At 36.8% G+C, this 23,232-nt stretch overlaps 1 protein-coding gene and 1 pseudogene across 4 annotated transcripts in view; both read right to left on the minus strand.

The window, feature by feature from the left end:
• The window catches only part of CWF19L2 (CWF19 like cell cycle control factor 2), a 126,549-nt gene that overhangs the window by 61,982 nt on the left and 41,335 nt on the right, over window positions 1-23,232 (minus strand). The window lies entirely within an intron of this gene.
• LOC129048760 (SWI/SNF-related matrix-associated actin-dependent regulator of chromatin subfamily E member 1-like) lies at window positions 156-23,220 on the minus strand (annotated as a pseudogene).

The following is a 23,232-nucleotide window of genomic DNA, read 5'->3' on the forward strand; positions in this document are numbered from 1 at the left end:
CATAATATTGTGGATTGCCTTAAATCTCCTGGATTTTCATTACTCTCTATACTATAAAATGAACATAATCTTTTGGGGAAAGGGTGAAAAATACCCAATGTTTATTTTAGTATTTTTAAAAAAGCAATCAAGAGAAGAAAATTTCAAATAAAGTTTTCATCTAGACAATATTAAAAGATGACGAAGTATCAATAGTCCATGTGCCCATCACTTATGCAGTAGATGTAATGTTTTTTAAATTTAAAGATCCTATTAAAATCTGATTATAAGAAATAAAACAACTAAAGACAAACTTGTTAAATTAGCAAATATAATGATACTACCCGTAACTTCTATTCTTTCTATTAATAGCCTTCAAATGCTTTTCAGTTTTCTGACTCTTCAGAAGGAATTATATCCCACACACTTTCAAGCCGTATTTTTCTTACAAACTTTTGGCCAAATATAAACCTGGCACAGTACAGAATAAGAGTAAACTTTATTCTCTAATGGGAATGGAATGTTATTGGAAGGATTCTAATAATCAATAAAGAATATTAGAGAATGACAAAGGAAAAGAAATTGTTGTATCAAAAAGACATCTGCACTTGTATGTTTATCCCAGCACTATTCACAATAGCCAAGTCATGGAATCAACTGAAGTGTCCACTAACGGATGATTGAAAAAAGAAAATGTGGTGTATATATGCCATGGAATACTACACAATCACACAAAAAACAGAAATGTCTTTCACAGCAGCACGGATGGTGCTAGAGGCAATTATCCTAAGTGAAATAACTCAGGAAATCAAATACTGCATGTTCTCACTTAAAAGTAGGAACTAAACAACGGGTACACATGGACATAAAGAGGGAAATAACAGACACTGCAGTCTCCAAAAGCAGGGAGGATGGAAAGGGAGTAATGACTGAAAAAATTACCTACTGGGAACAATTTTTATTATTCAGGTGATGGGTAAAAGCCCAAACCTCACCATTATGCAATATATCCCTGTAAAAAACCTGCACATGCAACCCCTGAATCTATTTTTTAAAAATTAAAAACAAAAATAATATTAAGGAACCATCATTAAAAATCCATTTGAAACAAGACCAAGCAAAATATTCACATTTTAGTTTTCTTCTCAATTGGAATCAACTATAGAAAAAATCAATCCCAATTCCATTTAATAGATGTTAGTTCCCCTGCTGAAATGGAAGAAAAATAATATGTACTTATTATTGACCTTATATTCACACACAATACTAAATTGATATAAAAGATTATCATTACTTTTCTTCCTCAATAAATAAACGAACATTAGTGAAGTGCCATCTTTTAAAAGATCTTTCTACTCACTCCCTTACCAGATAGTAAAGAGAGGCAACACATTATAAGCTGGCATCTAACTTTACCACACTGATAAAGCCGGTCTCCCTAAGGACTTTCAAATTACTAAGTCCAATACATAATTATTAAATTGTCATCTTCCCTGATTTGAAAGCATTTGGTTCTGTTTATTACATTCTCTAGCCTGAAATTCTTCTTATTCCAGTTTTAAACACTCTACTCTCTCCTGGTTCTGCCTTTACCTCTCTGACACATTCATTCATTTATTCATTTATTCATCAAATATTTCTGAAATGTCTATTTAATCTTAGGAGTTAAAAGAAATATAACCCCTGCTTTCTATAAGCTTATGGCCTAGTGGGGAAACTACTCCCCACATGAATTATTAATATAAACAAAGTCACCTTCACTTTCTCCTTCATTTCCAGCTACCCCTCAAATGCTGATGATTCCAGGGTTCCTTGGTTTCCAGCCCTTCAGCCTGAAACCTAATCATCACCCATATTGCAAAAAAAAATTCACTGTGTTAAAAACGAATATAATCGTGCTATTCTTTGCTTAAAAATCTGCAGGGACCATTTATCACCAGAAGATCAATAACACTGCAAGTATGGCCCACAGACCATCACAAGTCCAAGAATTACTAGACATTAAATATTTGTTACTAATCCATGATGAGGTAAGTACAGAAACTGAGTGTTTTATAGCAATTGTATAGAATTGATATGGTTTGTCTCCATGTCCCCACCCAAATCTCATCTTATAGCTCCCATAATTTCCACGTGTTGTAGGAGGGACCCGGTGGGAGATGACTGAATCATGAGGGCAGGTCTTTCCCGTGCTGTTCTCGTGATAGTGAACGGATCTCATGAAATCTGATGGTTTTAAAAATGGGAGTTTCTCCACACAAGCTCTCTCTTTCCCTGCTGCCATCCACGTAAGATGTGACTTGCTCCTCCTTGCCTTCAGCCATGATTGTGAGGCTTCCCCAGCCATGTGGAACTGTAAGTCCAATTAAACCTCTTTCTTTTGTAAATTGCCCAGTCTCGGGTATGTCTTTATCAGCAGCATGAAAACAGACAAATACAAGAATCACTTTATGTTGGTTCAACCTAAATAAAAACTTGGGACTTTATTTCATTTATCTTTATTTCATTTTTCTATGATTATTTTTTATTGTATTTTATAAAACGATTAATCCATCATGGTCTGTAAAATTTTAAAATATATATAAACAACCCTGATCCTATACCACAGTCTAAATAGTGAAATAAAGGTAAAGCATTTTCACACAGTATAAGAAGCCTTCAAATTCTGGCCCTAGATTTTTCTAGTTCCTTGTAATTTTTGTAAACGTACTGTAAATTTTATTTCTTCTGCATGGAACAATTATCCCTTCTTGCTCAACTAGGAAATTAAGAATTTAGTCACAGCCAATGCTCTGTTCCCAATAATTTTTGGCATATGGATGTTACTAGACTGTAATATTTTCAGTAACTATTTGTCTACTTATATTTATCTCTTTTTGTAGGACAGAGACTAAGCTATACACTACTTGGTACCTATAGGACCTGTCACAGTGTCAAACAATAATGGGAATTCAATAAATGCTTGATAAATGTTATTAACAAGCTGGCGCCTCAGACAGATTAATTGTATCCCAAAACTAACCCACTTTCCCCTTCAGTGAGCTCTTTCCTCCCTTTGCCAACTTTCTGTTCCTTAGGACTGCCAATACATAAGACCCCAAGTTGCTCCATTTTGGGTACCCAAGACAGAGTGCATCTAACCATCTACATGGTATTAAAATACAAGACAAAAATGAGAAGTTCACTCTACACAGAAAATATGCAAAAACATTTTCATTATCCATGTAATTTTGTAATTTATCTCAAAAGAAACCAGAAACACTTCTTGATATAACTAAAAAGCATTTATAAATCTTTCCATTTTCATAAGAATGCCAAATGCTCCAGCTTTTTAAATTATCTCCAACAATTACAGTTTGCTCGGGAGGACTTTTTATTTTAAAAACATCAAAACTGATAATTTATTAAAGCATTTTATACGGACACTTTAATTAACAAATCCCAAAATGCTCTGGGATCATTTACTCATTAATCCATAAAAGAACCTTCTGGCTGACAAAAATCATGGATTCTTATTTTAAAGGAAGAAAGGAGAAAACAAAACACTTTATATAAAGCTACAAAATCAATTTACTAACATAACCAGAATAAACCTTCCCTGTTGGTACCTATAATATTTGTGAGATATAAATTTCTCCCACAAGTGCGTATCATTTTTATAGTAATAAAAATTGAGGATTCAGGAGACCGTGGCAGACACAAGGCAAGACTAGATTGTAGCTCTGGACAGAGCAGCATGCAGGGGCTTGCATTGTGGATTTTAGCTCCAGATTGACTGTTAAGAACAAACCAGCAATCCCGAGAGGACCCACAGACCCTCTGAAGGAAGCGGACTGCTCCTGCAAGACCTAGGAGACACCCCAAATACTGCGAGTGCCCCAACTGTGGAAGCGGGAACACACTTCCTCCCAAACACATACCTCCACTGGAGAAGCTGAAGGTCTGTTTGCAGGAGAAGTTTTCGACTTTACTTGGAGCTGAGTCAAGTTAGGGGGCCAAGAGAAACACAGGGGTAGAGGAAGGAGCAGAAAGGCCCTGGGATCTTGCTGGGTCCCCAAACAGCCTGTTCCTGCCTGGCACCACAGGGATCCAACAGGAGGGTGGCCAGAGTAGCAGGGGGTAAAACTCCACAGGGAAAAGGAATTATCTAGCTGAACTTTGTAACAATTTGAACAGGGTGAGAAACCTCCTGGCCAGAACTCGAGGGAGGGTGCAAATCCTGCGTACAGACTTCACAGGCAGGGTAAGAACTAAAGCCCTTTTCTCTCGCAGCTGGAAGGCAGATATCCTCGGGTATGTTTTCAAGCCCACCTTGCCCTCAGCCTGGAAACAGACTCCATGCTGTTGGTGGGGGCACAGTGGGAGTGAGACTGGCACTTCAGTTTGCGTGGGAGCTGGGTGAGGCCTGTGACTGCCAGCTTTCCCCCACTTCCCTGACAACCTGCATGACTCAGCAGAGGCAGCCATAATCCTAATAATAGGTAACACAAGTCCAGTGACCTGGGAATCTCATCCCATCCGCCACAGCAGCCCCAGCAAGACGCGCCCACGGAGAGTCTGAGCTCAGGCAGGCCTAGCCCCGCCCCCACCTGATGGTCCTTCCCTATCCACTCTGGTAGTGGAAGACAAAGGGCATATAACCTTGGGAGTTCTAGGGCCTCACCCACCACCAGTCCCTCTCCACCCTACTACAGCTGATGCTCTCTGGAAAGTGCCACCTCCTGGCAGGAAGCCAACCAGCACAAAAATGGAGAATTAAACCACCAAAGCTAAGAACCCTCACGGAGTTCACTGCACCCTCTGTCACATCCACCAGAACAAGCAGCTGGTATCCACAGCTGAGAGACCCATAGACAGTTCACATCACAGGACTCTGTAGAAAACCCCCCGTACCAGCCCATAGCCGGGTAGACTTGCTGGGTGGCTAGACCCAGAAGAGAAACAACAAAAACTGCAGTTGGGTTCACAGGAAGCCACATCCATAGGAAAGGGTGGAGATTATTACATCAAGGGAATATCCCATGGGACAAAAGAATCTGAACAATAGCCTTCAAACAGCCTTCAGCCCTAGACCTTCCCTTTGACACAGCCTACCCAAATGAGAAGGAACCAGAAAACCAACCCTGGTAATATGACAAAACAAGGTTCTTCAACGCCTCCCAAAAATCACACTAGTTCACCAGCAACGGATCCAAACCTAGAAGAAATCCCTGATTTCTAACCTGAAAAAGAATTCAGGAAATTAGTTATTAAGCTAATCAGGGAGGGACCAGAGAAAGGCGAAGCCCAATGCAAGAAAATCTGAAAAATGATACAAGATGTGAAGGAAAAAATATTCAAGAAAATAGATAGCTTAAAGAAAACACAATTAAAGATTCAGGAAACTTTGGACACACTTTTAGAAATGCGAAATGCTGTGGAAAGTCTCAACAACAAAATTGAACAAGTAGAAGAAAGAAATCCAGAGCTTGAAGACAAGGTCTTCAAATTAACCCAATCCAACTAAGACAGACAAAAATATAAGAAAATATGAACAAAGCCTCCAAGAAGTCTGGGATTATGTTAATCAACCAAACCTAAGAATAATCGGTATACCTGAGGAAGAAGAGAATTCTAAAAGTCCGGAAAACATATTGGTGGAATAATCAAGGAAAACTTTCCCAGCCTTGTGAGAGACATAGACAGCCAAATACAAGAAGCACAAAGAATACCTGGGAAATTCATCACAAAAACATCTTTGCCTAGGCACATTATCATCAGGTTATCCCAAGTTAAGATGAAGGAAAGAATCTTAAGAGCTGTGAGACAGAAGCACCATGTAACCTATAAAGGAAAACCCATCAGATCAACAGCAGATTTCTCAGCAGAAACCCTACAAGCTAGAAGGGATTGGGGACCTATCTTCAGCCTCCTCAAACAAAACATTTATCAGCCAAGAATTTTGTATCCAGCAAAACTAAGCATGATATATGACGGAAAGATACAGTCATTTTCAGACAAACAAATGCTGAGAGAATTCGCCATTACCAAACCACCACCTTTTGCATGGTTTTGAAGGTTCCTTTTGCTAAAAGGAGCTCTAAATCTTGAAACAAATCTTTTACATCAAAACAGAACCTCTTTAAAGCATAAATTACACAGGACCTATAAAACAAAAAATACAAGTTAAAAGGCAAAAACAAAAAAAAACAAAAGTACACAGGCAACAAAGAACATGAGAAAAGTAACGGTACCTCACCTTTCAATGCTAACATCGAATGAATGTAAATGGCCTAAATGCTCCACTTAAAAGATACGGAATCACAGAATGGATAAGAACTCACCAACCATGTGCTGCCTTCAGGAAACTCACCTAACACATACGGGCTTACATAAACTTAAAGGGATGGAAAAAGGCATTTCACACAAATGGACACCAAAAGTGAGGAGGAGTAGCTATTCTTATATCAGACAAAACAAACTTTAAAGCAATGGCAGTTAAAAGAGACAAAGAGGGACAGTATATAATGGTAAAAGGCCTTGTCCAACAGGAAAATATCACAATCCTAAACATATATGTGCCTAACACTGGTGCTCCCAAATTTATAAAACAATAGGCCTAAGAAATTAGATAGACAGCAAAAAAGTAAAAGTGGGGGACTTCAATACTCCACTGATAGCCCTAGATAGGTCATCAAGACAGAAAGTCAACAAAGAAACAACGAATTTAAACTATACCTTGGAACAAATGGATTTAACAGATATATACAGGACATTTCATCCAACAACTGCAGAATGCACATTCTATTCAACAGCACATGGAACCTTCTCCAAGATAGACCATTTGATAGGCCATAAAGTGAGCCTAGATAAATTTAAGAAAATTGAAACTATATCAAGCAATCTTTCAGACCACAGTGGAATAAAACTGGAAATCAACTCCAAAAGGAACCTTCAAAACGATGCAAATATAGGGAAATTAAATAACCTGCTCCTGAATGAGCATTGGGTCAAAAACAAAATCAAGATGGAAATTAAAAAAAATTCTTTGAACTGAAAGACAATAATGACACAACCTATCAAAACCTCTGGGATACAGCAAAGGCAGTGCTAAGAGAAAAGTTCATAGCCCTAAATGCCTATATTAAAAGTCTGAAAGAGCACAAACTGACATTCTAAGGTCACACCTCAAGGAACTAGAGAAAAAAGAACAAACCAAACCCAAACCCAGCAGAAAAAATGAAATAACCAAGATCAGAGCAGAACTAAATGAAACTGAAAAAAACAAACAAACAAACCACAAAAGATAAATTAAACAAAAAGCTGGTTCTTTAAAAAGATAAATAAAATTGATACACTATTAGCAATATTAACCAAGAAGAGAGAAAATCCAAATAACCTTACTAAGAAACAAAAAAAGAGATATTACAACTGACACCACTGAAATACGAAAGATCATTGAAAGCTACTATGAACACTTTTATGTACATAAACTAGAAAACCTAGAAGAGATGGATAAATTCCTGGAAAAATACAACCCTCCTAGCTTAAATCAGGAAGAATTAGACACCCTGAACAGACCAATAACAAGCAGTGAGACTGAAATGGTAATTTAAAAATTAACAACAAAAAAAAGTCCAGGACCAGAAGGATTCACAGATGAATTCTACCAGACATTCAAAGAAGAATTGGTACCAATCCTTTTGACACTATTGCACAAGACAGAGAAAGAAGGAACCCTCCCTAATTCATTCTGTGAAGCCAGCATCACCCTAATACCAAATCCAGAAAAGGACATAACCAAAAAAGAAAACTACAGACTGATATCCTTGATGAACACAGATGTTAAAATCCTTAACAAAATACTAGCTAACTGAATCCAATGACATATCAAAAAGATAATCCACCATGATCAAGTGGGTTTCATACCAAGGATGTACGGATAGTTTAACATACACAAGCCAATAAATGTGATACACCACATAAAGAGAATTAAAAACAAAAATCACATGATCATCTCAATAGATGCAGAAAAAGCATTTGACAAAATCCAGCATCCCTATATTATTAAAACTCTCAGCAAAATCGACATACAAGGGACATACCTTAATGTAATAAAGGCCATCTATGACAAACCCACAAGCAACATAATACTGAATGGCGAAAAGTTGAAAGCATTCCCTCTGAGAACTGGAGCAAGACAAGGATGCCCACTCTCACCACTCCTCTTCAACACAGTACTGGAAGCCCCAGCCAGAGCAATCAGACAAGAGAAAGAAACAAAGGGCATCCAAATTGGTAAAGAGGAAGTCAAACTGTCACTGTTTGCTGACGATATGATTGTTTACCTTGAAAACCCTAAGGACTCCTCCAGAAAGCTTCTAGAACTGATAAAAGAATTCAGCAAAGTTTCTGGATACAAGATTAATGTACACAAATCAGTAGCTCTTCTACACACCAACAGTGAACAAGCAGAGAATCAAATCAAGAACTCAACCCCTGTTATAATAGCTGCAAAAATAAAAATAAAAATACAATACTTAGGAATACACCTAACAAAAGAGTCAAAAGGCCTCTACAAGGAAAACTACAAAATACTGCTGAAAGAAATCACAGACAACACAAATGGAATCACATCCCTTGCTCATGGGTGAGTACAATCAATATTGTGAAAATGACCATACTGCCAAAAGCAATCTACAAATTCAACGCAATCCCCATCAGAATACCACCATCATTCTTCACAGAATTAGAAAAAAACAATTCTAAAATTCATAGAAACTAAAAAATAGCCCACATAGCCAAAGCAAGGCTAAGCAAAAAGAACAAATCTGCAGGCATCACACTACCTGATTTCAAACTATACTATAAGGCCACAGTCACCAAAACAGCATGGTACTGGTATAAAAATAGGCATATGGACCAATGGAACAGAATAGAGAACCCAGAAATAAACTCAAATACTTAAAGCCAACTGAGCTTCGACAAATCAAACAAAAACATAAAGTGGGGAAAGGACGCCCTTTTCAACAAATGGTGCTAGGATAGTTAGCTAGCCACATGTAGGAGAATGAAACTGGATCCTCATCTCTCACTTTACACAAAAATCAACTGAAGATAGATTAAGGACTTAAACCTAAGACCTGAAACTATAAAAATTCTAGAAGATAACACTGGAAGAACCCTTCTAGACATTGGCTTAGGAAAGTATTTCATGACCAAGAACCCAAAAGCAAATGCAATAAAAACAAAGATATAGCTGGGACCTATTAAACTAAAGAGCTTTTGCACAGCAAAAGGAACAGTCAGCAGAGTAAACAGACAACCCACAGAGTGGGAGAAAATCTTCATAACCTATACACCTGACAGAGGACTAATAACCAGAATCTACAACGAACTCAAACAAATCAGTAAGAAAAAAAAAAAAACATCAAAAGGTGGGCTAAGGATATGAATAGACAATTCTCAAAAGAAGATATACAAATGGCCAACAAACATATGAAAAAATGCTCAACATCACTAATGATCAGGGGAACACAAATCGAAACCATAATGCAATACCATCTTACTCCTGAAAGAATGAGCATAATCAAAAAATCGAAAAACAGTAGATGTTGGCGTGGATGTGGTGAACAAGGAACACTTCTACACTGCTGGTGGGAATGTAAACTAGTACAGCCACTATGGAAAACAGTGTGGAGATTCCTTAAAGAACTAAAAGTAGAACTGCCATTTGATCCAGCAATCCCACTACTGGGTATCTATCCAAAGGAAAAGAAGTCATTATTTGAAAAAGATACTTGTACATGCATGTTTATTGCAGCACAATTCACAACTGCAAAATCGGAGAACCAACCCAAATGCCCATCAATCAACGAGTGGATAAACAAACTGTGGTGTATATATATACAATAGAATACTACGCAGCCATAAAGAGGAATGAATTTATAGCATCTGCAATGACCTGGATAAGACTGGAGACTATTATTCTAAGTAATGTAACTCAGGAATGGAAAACCAAACATCATATATTTTCACTGATATGTAGGAGCTAAGCTGTGAGAGGATGCAAAGGGATAAGAATGATACAATGCACTTTGGGGACTTTGGGGAAAGAGTGTGAAGCGGGTGAGGGATAAAAGACTACAAATATGGTCCAGTGTATACTGCTCGGGTGATGGGTGCACAAAATCTCACAAATCATCACTAAAGAACTTACTCATGTAACCAAATACCACCAGCATAAAAACAAATTAAAATTTAAAAAAATGTATTTATCTGCAAAAGACACTTCAGAGTATAGTCATTCTAAATTTTCATTTACCCCAACAGATATTTTTTAAAAAAACCAAAAAACATTTTTTTCATTTAAAAAACTATTTAGAACACATAAAACATGGCAACATTTATTCTTTTTTCTCATCTTCTGGTAGGGGATCTGTCAGTGGCTCTTCCACTGTTGTGCTGTTGCTCTCTGAGCCAGTGTTACTATCACTGGTTCCTTCCTCTGCCATACTGTCAACCCCCTCCTGCCCACTCTCCTTGTCCTCAGTAGTAGACGTGCCTTCTTCACCATTCTGTTGACTCTGTGGTTTCTTCAAGGTGTGTCTCCTCTGTCTCCATTGGAATGTTCTCCTCGTCTTTCTTCTCCTCACCTTTGTTTGGTGCTTGTTCTTCCTCACGAATGATGCTGCTTTGACTGCACTCGGCTTGCTCTGCTGCCTCCTTCTCCCTTTCCTCCTGCTTTTTGCCAGTCTGTTCCTCTGCCTGTGCAATCTCAGCTGCAACTCTCTCCATATCCACTTCTACTGTCAGACCGCACAACCTTTTAAGTTCATTGTTAAGTGAATCTGTGCTTTCTAGGAATTTCCTCTTCTCCTCCTGTATTTGAAGAAGTTCAGCTTCTAGTTTTCGCTGAGGAACCATTAAGGACTGAACCTGTCATTTAAGGACCTGCATTCTAGCTGTTGCGACAACTGACCGAACGTCTGGCACCACACTCTCACTAAGGATTTCACTGAAGAGGTGACGGTTTCTCTGGAAACAGTCAGTGGCTGTATGCTTCACTAAAAACCCATCATCATAATCATCTGGATCTTCAGCAGAGCTGAATGCTCATATACAGTTCTCCTTTCTCCATGTGAGACTGTCTCTGTCGACTTTCTTCCTCTAAAGCAGCTTCTGCACGATTTTTTGCATTTACGTAAGCAAGGTAGGTGGGGGAATTATGATAGACCTTCATAAATTCATTGTACTCTAACTTTCTGCTTCGTATCCATTTAAATATTCTTGTTTTTCTTCATCAGTGAGATCTCGCCACATGCCACCAATAATCTTGCCAGTCTTCCACAACTTTAGGTCTGGGTTGGAAGCCCTTACTTTGGTCCCAGACCTTTCAGCTGTACCTCATGTAGGGCATCAGCAGCTTATCTGGTGGCTTTGGGGGTTTTGGAATCGTAGCACCAGAGGATGCCGTGAACTGGCTGTTGGTACCAGGGTTCCCTCCCAGCCTGTAATTGTTGTAGGCGAGATGACTGTATGGACTGTATCCCACAAACCTTGGTGTGCTGGGCATTTGTGTTGTAGGAGCTGGGGTGGGAGGTGGGGCATAAGATGGTCTTTCCACAGGCAGAAAAACCGCCTGCAGCTCTGGCTTCGCTTCCCTTTGTCCCACGCTTACCCCAACAGATACTTAAAACTTAACTGTCTTCTCCACCTTTCCAGACCAAAGACCAAGCTGTATACTGCTTTGTATTGATAGGACCTAGCACAGTGTCAAATAGTGGGTACTCAATAAATGCTTGATAAACGAAATGAACAAGCTGGTGCCTCAGACAGATTCATTATACACCCAAAGCTAACCCGCTTTCCCCTCTACTTTCCTCTTCTACCCACTTCTCTACTTTCTGTTCCTTAGGCCTGCCAATACAAATCACACTAAGTTTTGCCACATTGGGTAACCAAGACAGAAATATTGAGGAGATCAGAAACAATGAGTAAGTTCCCAATTTGCCATCACATTAATACAGAATATGAGGCTTAAGAATCTGTATCAGTGTCAACAAACTATGGGTCACAGGCCAACTCCAGTCTTGTGCTTGTCTTTAGTCATCCCATAAGCTGAGGATGGTCTTTACATTGTTAAATGGCTGGGGGAAATCAAAACAATCGTATTTCATGACAAATTAAAATTCTATGCAATTCTAATTTTAGTGACCATAAATAAGGTTTTATTGGAACACAACCACGCTCATTCATTTATGTGTTATCTATGGCTGCCTTCATGATACAACAACAGTTGAATAGTTGTGGCACAGATTGTACAGCACACAAAATCTAAAATATTTACTATTTAGTCTCTACAGAAAAGTCTGCCAATCTTGGTTCTATATTATTATTTAGCTAATAAAACTAATTCAAAATCACTTTATTGATTTTTCCTGCTAGCTAATAACAAGCAAGATTAAAACTTGCAATTGCTTAATAGTATTACACAAGATCCATGCTGGTAACAATGAGGGTAAGAGAATAGGACCTGGTACTCTTATTTTGCTAAAATATCTATGCTTGACTTCCATTTCAGGCCAAGATGAACTAACAAAATAAACAGTATAACCTGCTGCTGTTTAAAAAAACTAGACAACAGGACAAATACATGAAACAACCACTTTTAGGCATTGACCTCGAGAAGAGTATAATCCCTAAAAGAAGGGAAACAAATGAGATGAGCCCTAGGATGGCCACAGCTTTCTACTAAGAGGCAGTTTATAGACTGCAGTACAAAGGAATTTAATCAGACCTCAGCTTCCTTGCTGACTAAATTGGGATATATTTTAACGAGATGTTGGAAGTAAAAGAAAAACTAGCAAAGAATATGAAGCAAGCCAAAAAAAAAAAAAAGAAGATAATGCAAATTAAGAAATTTTATTTATTTACATAAAAGAAAGGCAATTATACGATTTGGCCTAACAGTATCTATTTACTGGATCAAGAAATAATTTAAAAATATAGAAGTAAAGCAAAAGAAACAACTAAGAACCAAAGTGGCTTCCACCAGGATTGGAAGAAGGTCTGGAAAGAGCTCACGACATTGTTATTATTTGGTATAGCAGGCCTAGCACTACTTGTATGTAATACGCTGATTTAAAAGAAAAGGAAAAAGCATATACTGCTTTGATTCAAAGCTACTATTAAAAAGTGTAAATGTTTGAAAGCCTTTTCTAGCACTGGGAAATAAAGCAAAACTCTCCTACTAAATCAGATTTTCCTATCAGTCGTCTACAAACTTCCAGAGTTCATGATGGTAGCCTGCAAGTTTGTTATCACTGAATGCCATAAAGCATGTTTCAACTTTTATCTTTTAAAATTTCCATAATCACTTTTTACTATTCTTAGTATTTTCATGGCTTTTGAATAATTTCTACTTTATCTCTAATTATGTCCACAAGTTGTTCCCTACACACAATACCTGGCCAAGGCAGTGGGTGGACTGAACACCAAGCTACACTCTGATAACTGAGATGTATGCCCTAGCCCAAGGCTACTATTTAATTTGTACAAAAGCATTCACAGGACTGCATCTGCCCAAAGGAGACATCTTTTTCTAACTCCATGAAGGCATCATACAGGCACAATGCAGACCTTTTAAAAATGTTTTTAAATTCTCAATTCTGTCCATACTGTCCCACTTTTATAATACACTATTGTGTTTTCCTTTTTTTTTTTTTTTTTTTTAGATTGGCCTTCTTAGAGGCTACCTATTAACTTTTTTCAAAGAATAAATTCTTGGGTTTCTAAAAAATCATTTCTATTTATTTTTTATTTTCTATTTTAGTATTTTCATTTTTAATCTATCCTTTGTATATAGTATCTACTCTTTGTTATGTTCTCTCTTATCTCTTTTGTGTTACTATTGGCTAATGCCACAGACATTATTATTAATTTTTAATAAATAATAGCTATATTAATTATAACTTAATTTTCTGTTAAAGAATGACACAGATTATTTACTATTTTGAGTGGACAGGAACATAATAAATACTATAAGATTTTTCTATGATTCACTGTGATATAGCAAGTGTTTTTCTTTTCTTTCCTTTTTTTCAGTTTTCTGGAGTTTCACTCAACTGATTTTTTCTCTTCCTCATCAATCTTCATTAAAAACTGTCTACTATAATTATTCTAGTCAGAACCTCTTTGGTACCTGCATATTTACGCACTATGAAATTGAAAACTGTATTTTCAGTTTTTCTAAAAGCACATTAAATTTGATTTCTATCTTCAACAATCTGTTATGCATTCTACAATATGGTTAATTTTAAAATACGTACAAAGATAAAATTTACCTTGGGTTTGTTTTTTTTCCACTTAAAATGTTTTCCCTTTAAACTGCAAATATATAATTATGTGACCTCGTCCCTCCATCTAACCCTTCCCCCTACAAAAAAAAAAAAAAAATCTGGAAACAGAACATGTATGAATTCATCCCTCCAAGACAAAACCTAAGTCTCAAATGCTACTGAACAGTATAAGGACTCAATATTTTTCATATGCAGTAATATTTCATTTTTCCCTTAAATTTAACAACAGAAAAGGGAATTAAATGCTAATAGTAGAGTTCGTGAGAAAAAAAATAATGAGCATTTGAGAGAATAGAAGCAAACTGGAGAAGGAGAGAGGCTGCTGCTGGGTCATTCTTCCCTCTCTAAGGAAATTAATTAGTTTCAGTATCTGTTACAGAGCCCTGTTCCAAGTTTGAGATAGTCTATGACATAATTCTTCATCCCAAAATTAGATCATTAGTAAATATACAATCATAACTATCCAAAACAACTACTCTACAATTTCTCCAAATTTATTATACCTGAGAAAATACTGTTCATAAAACAATAAAAAAAAATTTTTAACTACCCCAGAAAGCATTGAGAATTAAATACATCCTATAGTCATATGAGTGGGTGTTTCCTATTCCATGACTAAAGCCTACAGGTCAACACTCCCAGCTAGGATAATACCATGCTAAAGATTATTTTTGTAGTAAACAAATAAGGCTTACAGATAGTAGTCATAAATAGAATAGCTTTTCCTTTGGCAAAGTTACAAAATGGTAACAGGATCCCAAAATAATGGCTATAGCCTCAGAACATTCTCTAGATGCCCAGATTGCATTAGGCCCTGTTCAATACCTCCATATTTCTATACTTTTCCTTTGAAGGACCGTCAAAGGACTGTAATTATATATTTATATAATTAATCTTATTTGTATGTTCTCTTTCCTGAAAGAAAGCTTTTATAAGGAGTATATGATGTCTGAATTAAGATCTCAAGGATATACAGAAGGTAACTACATGAAAAATACTCTAGGCAAAGAAAGACTGTAAAGGCACTGAGGCAGGAGGGAAAACAGCTACTTAGGAGGTCAAGACAAGAGATGATGGTCATCTTAGTGTGGTAGATATAAAAAACAAAGAGCAGAGTTAAGAAATATTTAGCAGGTAAAACTGACACCATTTCACAACGAATTTTATGTGAGGTATGAGACTAGAGAACAGACAGATTCTGTATGCTAATACTAGTTTGTATTTATACATCATTTGCTTTAAGTTATTTTTTCTTAAAATATTTGCTCCTATAGTAATACTCTATTTCAAGAAATAAGCCCTCTAGTAATGCCTAAGATGGTATCTCTAATTGCACAGCACAGAAATGAGGGATACTTTAAGGAGGGTTAAAAAATACAAGCTGAACTGTATAGAAAATAGGTACATCCATTGACCTCTTTTACTTGGCTGGGGAAAAAACTAGCTAAATGACTAAAAGGAAATAATATTTTTGCATACCTACTCTGTGTCAAGCAAGACTATACCTCAAGTAAAGTGTGCCTACAGTAACATGGCAAGGTAAACAGAATAAATGCAAAGCTACAATAATGTTTACTTTAGATTTCAAATATTTGACCTAGAAAATTGAGAGTGCAAAGGCCTTCTACAAAGAAGGAACTGCAAAGTATTCATTGAGTAAAAGTCAAACCTCACTGTTTAAATATTAAAAGTAAACCACAAGCAAGTTTTTTATAGTCTTGTAACTTTTTTTCTGTTGTACTGTGCTTAGGGGATCAACTGCAGGGATTGGGATGCTAAAACATTTTTAAAAAAAGACACAGTCTAAGAGTTCACATATTCTGGGAATCACAGCAATGACAAGTGAACTTGTGAACACAGTGAACGATGCACCCAAGAATCAGATCCAAAAGACAGTGTTAAAGCAGTAATTGAATATGGTCAAACTACTACTGGAAATACTTCAAATAACTAGTCAAGTACCTGATTTATATACAAAATCAGATGAATTTGTCTGTTTATTTATTAATGTTTCTCTATGGCCCTTAGTTAATTCCTCAATTTCTTTAAAGAAAATGTCCATAAACCCTCTCTACGTACATGCAAAGGGACCAAAATGCATTTCTCCTCTTTATCAGCAGTGTAGATAAAACTTTAAAGCTACTACACCATTAGGCAAACATTATTTCATTCTTTGTTACAAATGTTGAGCTTAATTTCCTGCATTATCTTTTCTTATAAAGTACAAAGCTAAATTCCTTTAAATGTATACATAATGTGACTCCATTGAAGGATTATTAACAGGCACAAGTTATGGAAGGGCAGATTAGGACTAACATATTAAAGAATTAGGATTGGATTTTTCCTGATATAAAACTAGCAATATCCAAAACTCAGTGAGACCTCATCACTCAGTGTTCAAGCATGAGTTAGATGGAGAAGCTATGTGGTTGGCTTAATGTTAAAATAAAGAAGCTGTACTTGTGTGATGGCCAGACTAGATGATGTCAAAAATCATGGATCATTTTTAAGATTTACAATAAAACACTACAGAGAATAAAATAAATTAAAGACATTCATAAAACAAGTATTTCAGTAAGTCTTGGTTGTCTACAAGATGTCAAGTATTATTCTATGTACTAGATATGAACTGAAAGAATAACCCTTGTCCTAAATACTAAACAGTCCACCCTCTAAAGGAGAAGAGGGATAAGGAAACTAATAATTAAAAGTGCTGATGGTTTTTCACTAAAGCCAAAATGATATTCATAGATATGTGAATGAAGATATTTACCTTATTCCTGTAATTTAATACTTCCAACAAATGAGCTAAGCAATGAAAGAATTCTTCCCTGTTCAAGCGTTCTATGCATGGGGTTTTCTTTTCTCTCAAAGAGCAAAATTTCCATCAGATGTATTACACGATTTTCTTCTAGAACGTCATCAAATCTCCATAGTAGTAAACAATTTTGTATTCCACTCTAATTTCTAAAAAAAAAACCACTTTGAAAGGTAATCAAGCCCTGGATCTGATGGAATAAATTACTTTAGGTGCAGTAGAGAATTCTTTCAGAATTTTTGGCAAAGATTTGTTTTATACATACATATACTTAGTAAAGCTTGAACCAGATGTGCAAGTGTGCTTGAACCTTCCCTGCAGAGAAGATGAAAATATGCCTTTCTGGTCAAAGAATCCTTAGGGAAAAAAAAAGCTTTCTATTTGAAGTTTCAAAGGGCTATACAGTTCCCAAAAGAGACTAACAAACAGAAATTACACTTCGTATGATACTTCGAATACTAATCTACTGAGTACTGAAGTCCACTGCTCAAATATAGGAGGAGCTAGAAATTTAAAAAACAATGAGTAATATCAGAGTCATGTGCACAAGGGATGAGATATAGCCTGTCAATTATTCTGTCATATCCTCAAAACCGTAGGAGAAATGTTATTTAACAGAATATCTGCTTCAAATGTTTTCCTTCTGTTCCAAGCCGCAAACCAGCTCAAACATTTCAAGCAAGGTTTCTCTATGTGGCTCCTTTTGCTTGCCTAAGATACTTTGAAAACGGACTTTACATTAAACAACTGCACAGAATAATGGAAAAAGCACTTCACTTTAGGAGGTGTATGAAATAACATCTGGTGGGACATAGCAAACCTTAGTCAAAAAATGAGAAGAAAATGGTCAATTTATTTGATAGGATCAGCAAAGCTTGACTACAAGAAGTAACAGAAAAATCTCAGGCTTAGGTCTATTCTTTTTATAAGAGTGTGGTGTGTGTGTGCGTGCACGTGCGCGCACACACACACACATATACTATCATAAAACAGCAAGGCATATTCTTATTGGTTAGGGTCCCATACAGTAGTCTCAAATTTCTGACCCATTATTCTGTTAATTCTACAAAGACCTCTCCTGCTATGGAAGGACCCTTAACCTGCCTAAAACAGTTAATTTCCCTTAGATGGTTAAGTAACTTTGCAACTCTGAGATTAAGAAATAAATCAAACTTAACCTTTTATATTGTGTTTAGGTAAAAGTATAGTAATAGCTCTGCAACCTTTTTTGATATAAAATTTATTTCACTTTAACGCAGGAAACACATTTTTAATGGCACTCATGTTCATTTATAATGACTTGTTCATTATAACTTTTTAAGATGTGTGTTTGTCTTTTGAAGGTATTTGAAACCCTTAAGTGAATAAGCTATACAAAACTAATAACAGCTTAAAATTTTATAATTTAATTAAGCTAACCATGAAAATGTTAAAGAATTTTAGTCTGATTATTTCTTAAAATAATTGAGTGATTTGCTAAATTTACCAAGAGCATTTAATGCTTAAGGAAGGGCAGGTTATTTAAGCTAATAAATTTAATAAATATACTAATTAAAATTAAGTATTCCTTCCTATGCTCACATACATTTAATGCCCCTTCAGATATTTTAAAAACCTGATTATCAAAAACACTGGTTTTTCTATTCTAGAATATAAGATAATCAAAGTAAAATAGAAGAGTACTTATGATTCTTATTTTATTTTCTTCATTAGGCCTAATATTTAAAGAGAGGGACAAAGGCAGAGATGGATTGTCAGAAGATCAAAATGGCACAATGGTCTCTTAGTCCTATCGACTGGAAGTCATTCTAGAGGCCTCAGCACTGCTCCCATGAAGCTTGTGCTACCAGGCTGTGGAACAGTCATGTCACTACAGTTGTCTGAAATGAACAGCATTTGATATAAAGAAATTTTTCTTACAAAGATAATTTTTCTACCAACCAAATCAAAGGGAAAAAAATGTGCCTGATTCAAGAATCCCCTGAAGTCCAGCCACAGCTTTAGAACCTTTAATAAAAGTGACAAGTGCCAGGAAAGAAACAGGTATAAATGAGAAGGTGGTAACAAGTGTACACATACATATAATTTAAAAAGATACATGCCATAGAGAATACTTTAAGAATCTTTGAGGTTTCTGACAAACATACTCTTACCACATGAAGCAACTGCATTCCTTTGATATTTACCCAAAGGAGTTTTTTGGGTTTTTTTGTTTTTTGAGACGGAGTCCCACACTGCCGCCCAGGCTGGAGTGCAGTGGCACAATCTCAGCTCATTGCAATCTCCGCCTCCCAGGTTCAAGCAATTCTCCTGCCTCAGCCTCCCCAGTAGTTGGGATTACAGGTGCCCACCACCATGCCCAGCTAATTTTTGTATTCTTAGTAGAGACAGGGTTTTGCCATGTTGGCCAAGCTAGTCTTGAACTCCTGACCTCAAGCGATCTGCCCATCTCAGCCTCCCAAAGTGCTGGGATTACAGGCATGAGCCAGTGCGCCCAGCCTACCCAAAGGAGTTGAAAACTTCTGTCCACACAAAAAACTGCACACAGATGTGTATAGCAGTTTTATTCATAACTGCAAAAACTTGGATGCACCAAGATGTCCTCCAATAGGTGAATGAATAAGTAAAATGTGGCACCTACAGACCATGAAATATTATTCAGCACTAAAAAGAAATGAGCTGTCAAACCATGGAAAGACAGACAGGAATCTTAAATACATATTAGAAGCCAATCTGAAAATGCTACATACTGTATGATTTCAACTACACGACATTCTGGAAAAGGCAAAACTATGGAGACTAAAAAGATCCGAGGTTGCCAGGGCTTTAGGGGTAGGGAGGGATGAACAGGTGGAACACAGAGGTTTTAGTACAGTGAAAATACTCTGTATGATACTACAATAGTGGATACATGCCATTACACATTTATTCAAACCCATAGAATGTACAATACCAAGAGAGGACCTTAATGTGAAGTATAGACTTTGGGTGATACAATGTGTCAATGCAGGTTCATCAATTGTAACAAAGGTACTCCTCGGGTAGGGGCTATTGATAATGGGGAAGGCTGTGCTTATGGAGGGGCAGGAAGTATACGGGAAATCTGTGTACCTTCCTCTCAATTTTGCTGTGAACCTAGCACTGCTCTAAAAAATAAAATCTTAAAAAGAAAAGTCTTTGAGGTTTCAAAAATGGAAAATGTTGCAACTGTATGACAGGATTAGAAAAAGGCCATAATGAAGAAGAGTGATGTCTGGCACAAATAATAAACAGCATAGGTAAATGTGAAAGAGACACTGGTTATGTGTAAGACAGTCTTGGAGGTAGGACTGGAAAACAGGGCCATACTGTGGAAGGCTATGTTGCAGGAAGATCTGGTACTAACAGTTAGCACTAATAAACCACTTCAAGTTTCAGAGTACAAAATTAGTTAACCACAAGGACACTTGAAAACAATAATTTGGCATAAGTGCGTAAGATGGACTTCACAGTACACCTAGTTCTAGCTATTCTCCCAGTCCCTACTTTTTAATCCTACTAGTAATTTCTCACTCTCCATTCTTTAATCTGTGTGAGAAACTTTCTAAAAATATTAAGTACCAACACTTAGTGTAAACAGCCATTTTCATAAACACACTCTCTATAATGTTATATAAGTAATGAATGATGTTAGCCTGAAGAAAACTCTAGGGAAGTTGACATTCTCATCTCCTCCCACACTGACAGTAAATTATGTAAATTAATCTTTGAGAACAGACCTTTAAAACTAGTTTTAAACTTCATTATATCCCAAACCTGATTCTCCAAAAGAGCAGCTGACTTTGTCCTTCAGCATCAAAAAGAGGTATCATGTAAAAACAAGTACTTTTGTGGGTTTACATCCTTGCCCTGCACTTATCAGTTGTATACCTGGACAAGTTACTTAACCCTCTGTGCCTCAGTTTCTTGATCTATAAAACTGTAATAATGACATGGACTACCTCAAAGGATATTGTGAAAATTGCATGAGTTATTTTGGGGGAAAGGGGAGGATTTTGTTTTTAGTGTTTTTATGTTTATTTATTTATTTATTCTTTTTTTTAGAGACAGGGTCTCACTCTGTCATCTAGGCTAGAGTACAGTGGTGCAATCATGGCTCACTGCAGCCTGGACCTCCTGGCCTCAAACAATCCTCCACCTCAGCCTCCCAAGTAGCTGGGACTACAGGAGCACACTACCACACCCAGCTAGAGTTACTCGTATACATCTAAATATGTATGTAATGTAATGTAATTACTAAATATGTAATGCAGAAGTTGAACTCAGCTGTTCAACTTCTATCTACATTTATGCCTGTGATTATTTTATGCAGTATCATAGATTTAAATATCACTTCTATGTTAATAACTCCCAAATTTCTATCTCCAGCACAGAGGACTTTTTCCCAACTACCCAATTCTATCTTCTCCCTACTCCTAACCATCCAACTGCCTACTTGACATCTCCACTTATTCCACATCTAACAGGCATCCAAACTCTCAATATATCCAAAGCAGAACCTCTGATTTGCCCTAAAACCTATTCTTCCTCTTTCTTCCACAACTCAAGTAATGGCTATTCTTTCAGCTGCTCAAGCTAAAAACCTTGGAGTCCTCTTTGCCTCCTCTCTTTAGCCCATTACCTACCCCCCGCCTAAACCACCATAAAAATCCTGTCAGTTTTTCTTTCAAAATATATACAGAAAGTATTTATACAAATACAAAATGCAATCACTTCTAACCAGCTCCATAGCTACTATCTATCTTGGTCAACGCCACTATCATTTCTTATCTGCATTATTACAAAAGCCCACCTCTACTTCAGCTTCTGCAAACCGTTCTTAATAGAGAATCCAGAATGGTCCTGTCAAAATATGTTTTCTGCTTGAAACCATGTAATAGTTTCTCACCATCTCAGTCAGAAAAAAAAGCCCACCTCCTTACTATGACTTTCAAAGCTTAACATGATCTGGCCGCCTATAGTCTCTCTAACCTGTATCTCCTACTTCCCTCTCTCATTTATTCCACTCCAGCAACACCGGTCTCGTTGCTATTCTTCCTACACATCAGACATATTTCCATCTTTGGGCCTTTAAATCTCTGTTCCCTATGACTACCGCACTCTTCACTCAAATACACAGAAATTCACTCTTCCACTAACTACAAGTCCTTACATAAAGTCCTTACACTTTTTCAAGAGAATTGGCCTGTGCATGCCAAGCCACCAACCCACCTGTCACTCAAAATTGCCACTACCCTGCCATAGGGTAACTTTCTGATATACCGTATTATTTTTTAATTTGCTTATCATTTTTAAAATTTATTGTTTCCCTCCCTACCCAAATGAAAGTTCCATGCAGGTAGGTGTTTTTATTTGTTTTGTTCACTAACAGATAGATGAATTAATCATAGACCAAAGTAATTTGTTTTATATGAAATGAATAACAATTCAAGTCTCTCATTCTGAAGGAGACAGTTAAGAAGCAGTTTGACTCATACAGAAGCAATCAGTAAGCAGCACAGTCCAGAATAAAAGCAAGACTCCTTGGTCTCAGCCCGAGGCTTTTTTCCACCAGGGCACACTGATAGAATGTAAGAGAATACATAGAAAACTAAATTTTTTAAAACAAGCATGCATACACATAAACACACAGACACATATACAGACACATTTCACATTAAAATATTACCACTGCCAGCTGGGCATAGTAACTCACATCTGTAATCTCAGCACTTTTAGAGGTCGAGGTGGGTGGATCATTTGAAGTCAGGAGTTTGAGACCAGCCTGGCCAACATGGTGAAACCCATCTCTACTAAAAATACAAAAATTAGCCAGGCATGGTGGCGCACACCTGTAGTACCAGCTACTCAGGAGGCTGAGGCACAAGAATTGCTTGAATGCGGGAGGCAGAGGTTGCAGTGAGCCAAGATCATGCCAGTGCCCTCCAGCCTGGGCGACAGAGCAAGACAGTATCTCAAAAAAATAGATAAAATAAAATAAAAAATAAAATAAAGTATTACCACTGCACAGTAGTAGTGTTATACAAGGTAATTACATTCTCCAGACTTTTATTACTT

The sequence above is a fragment of the Pongo abelii genome, chromosome 9, assembly GCF_028885655.2.
Source record: "Pongo abelii isolate AG06213 chromosome 9, NHGRI_mPonAbe1-v2.0_pri, whole genome shotgun sequence".
Classification (NCBI taxonomy): domain Eukaryota; kingdom Metazoa; phylum Chordata; class Mammalia; order Primates; family Hominidae; genus Pongo; species Pongo abelii.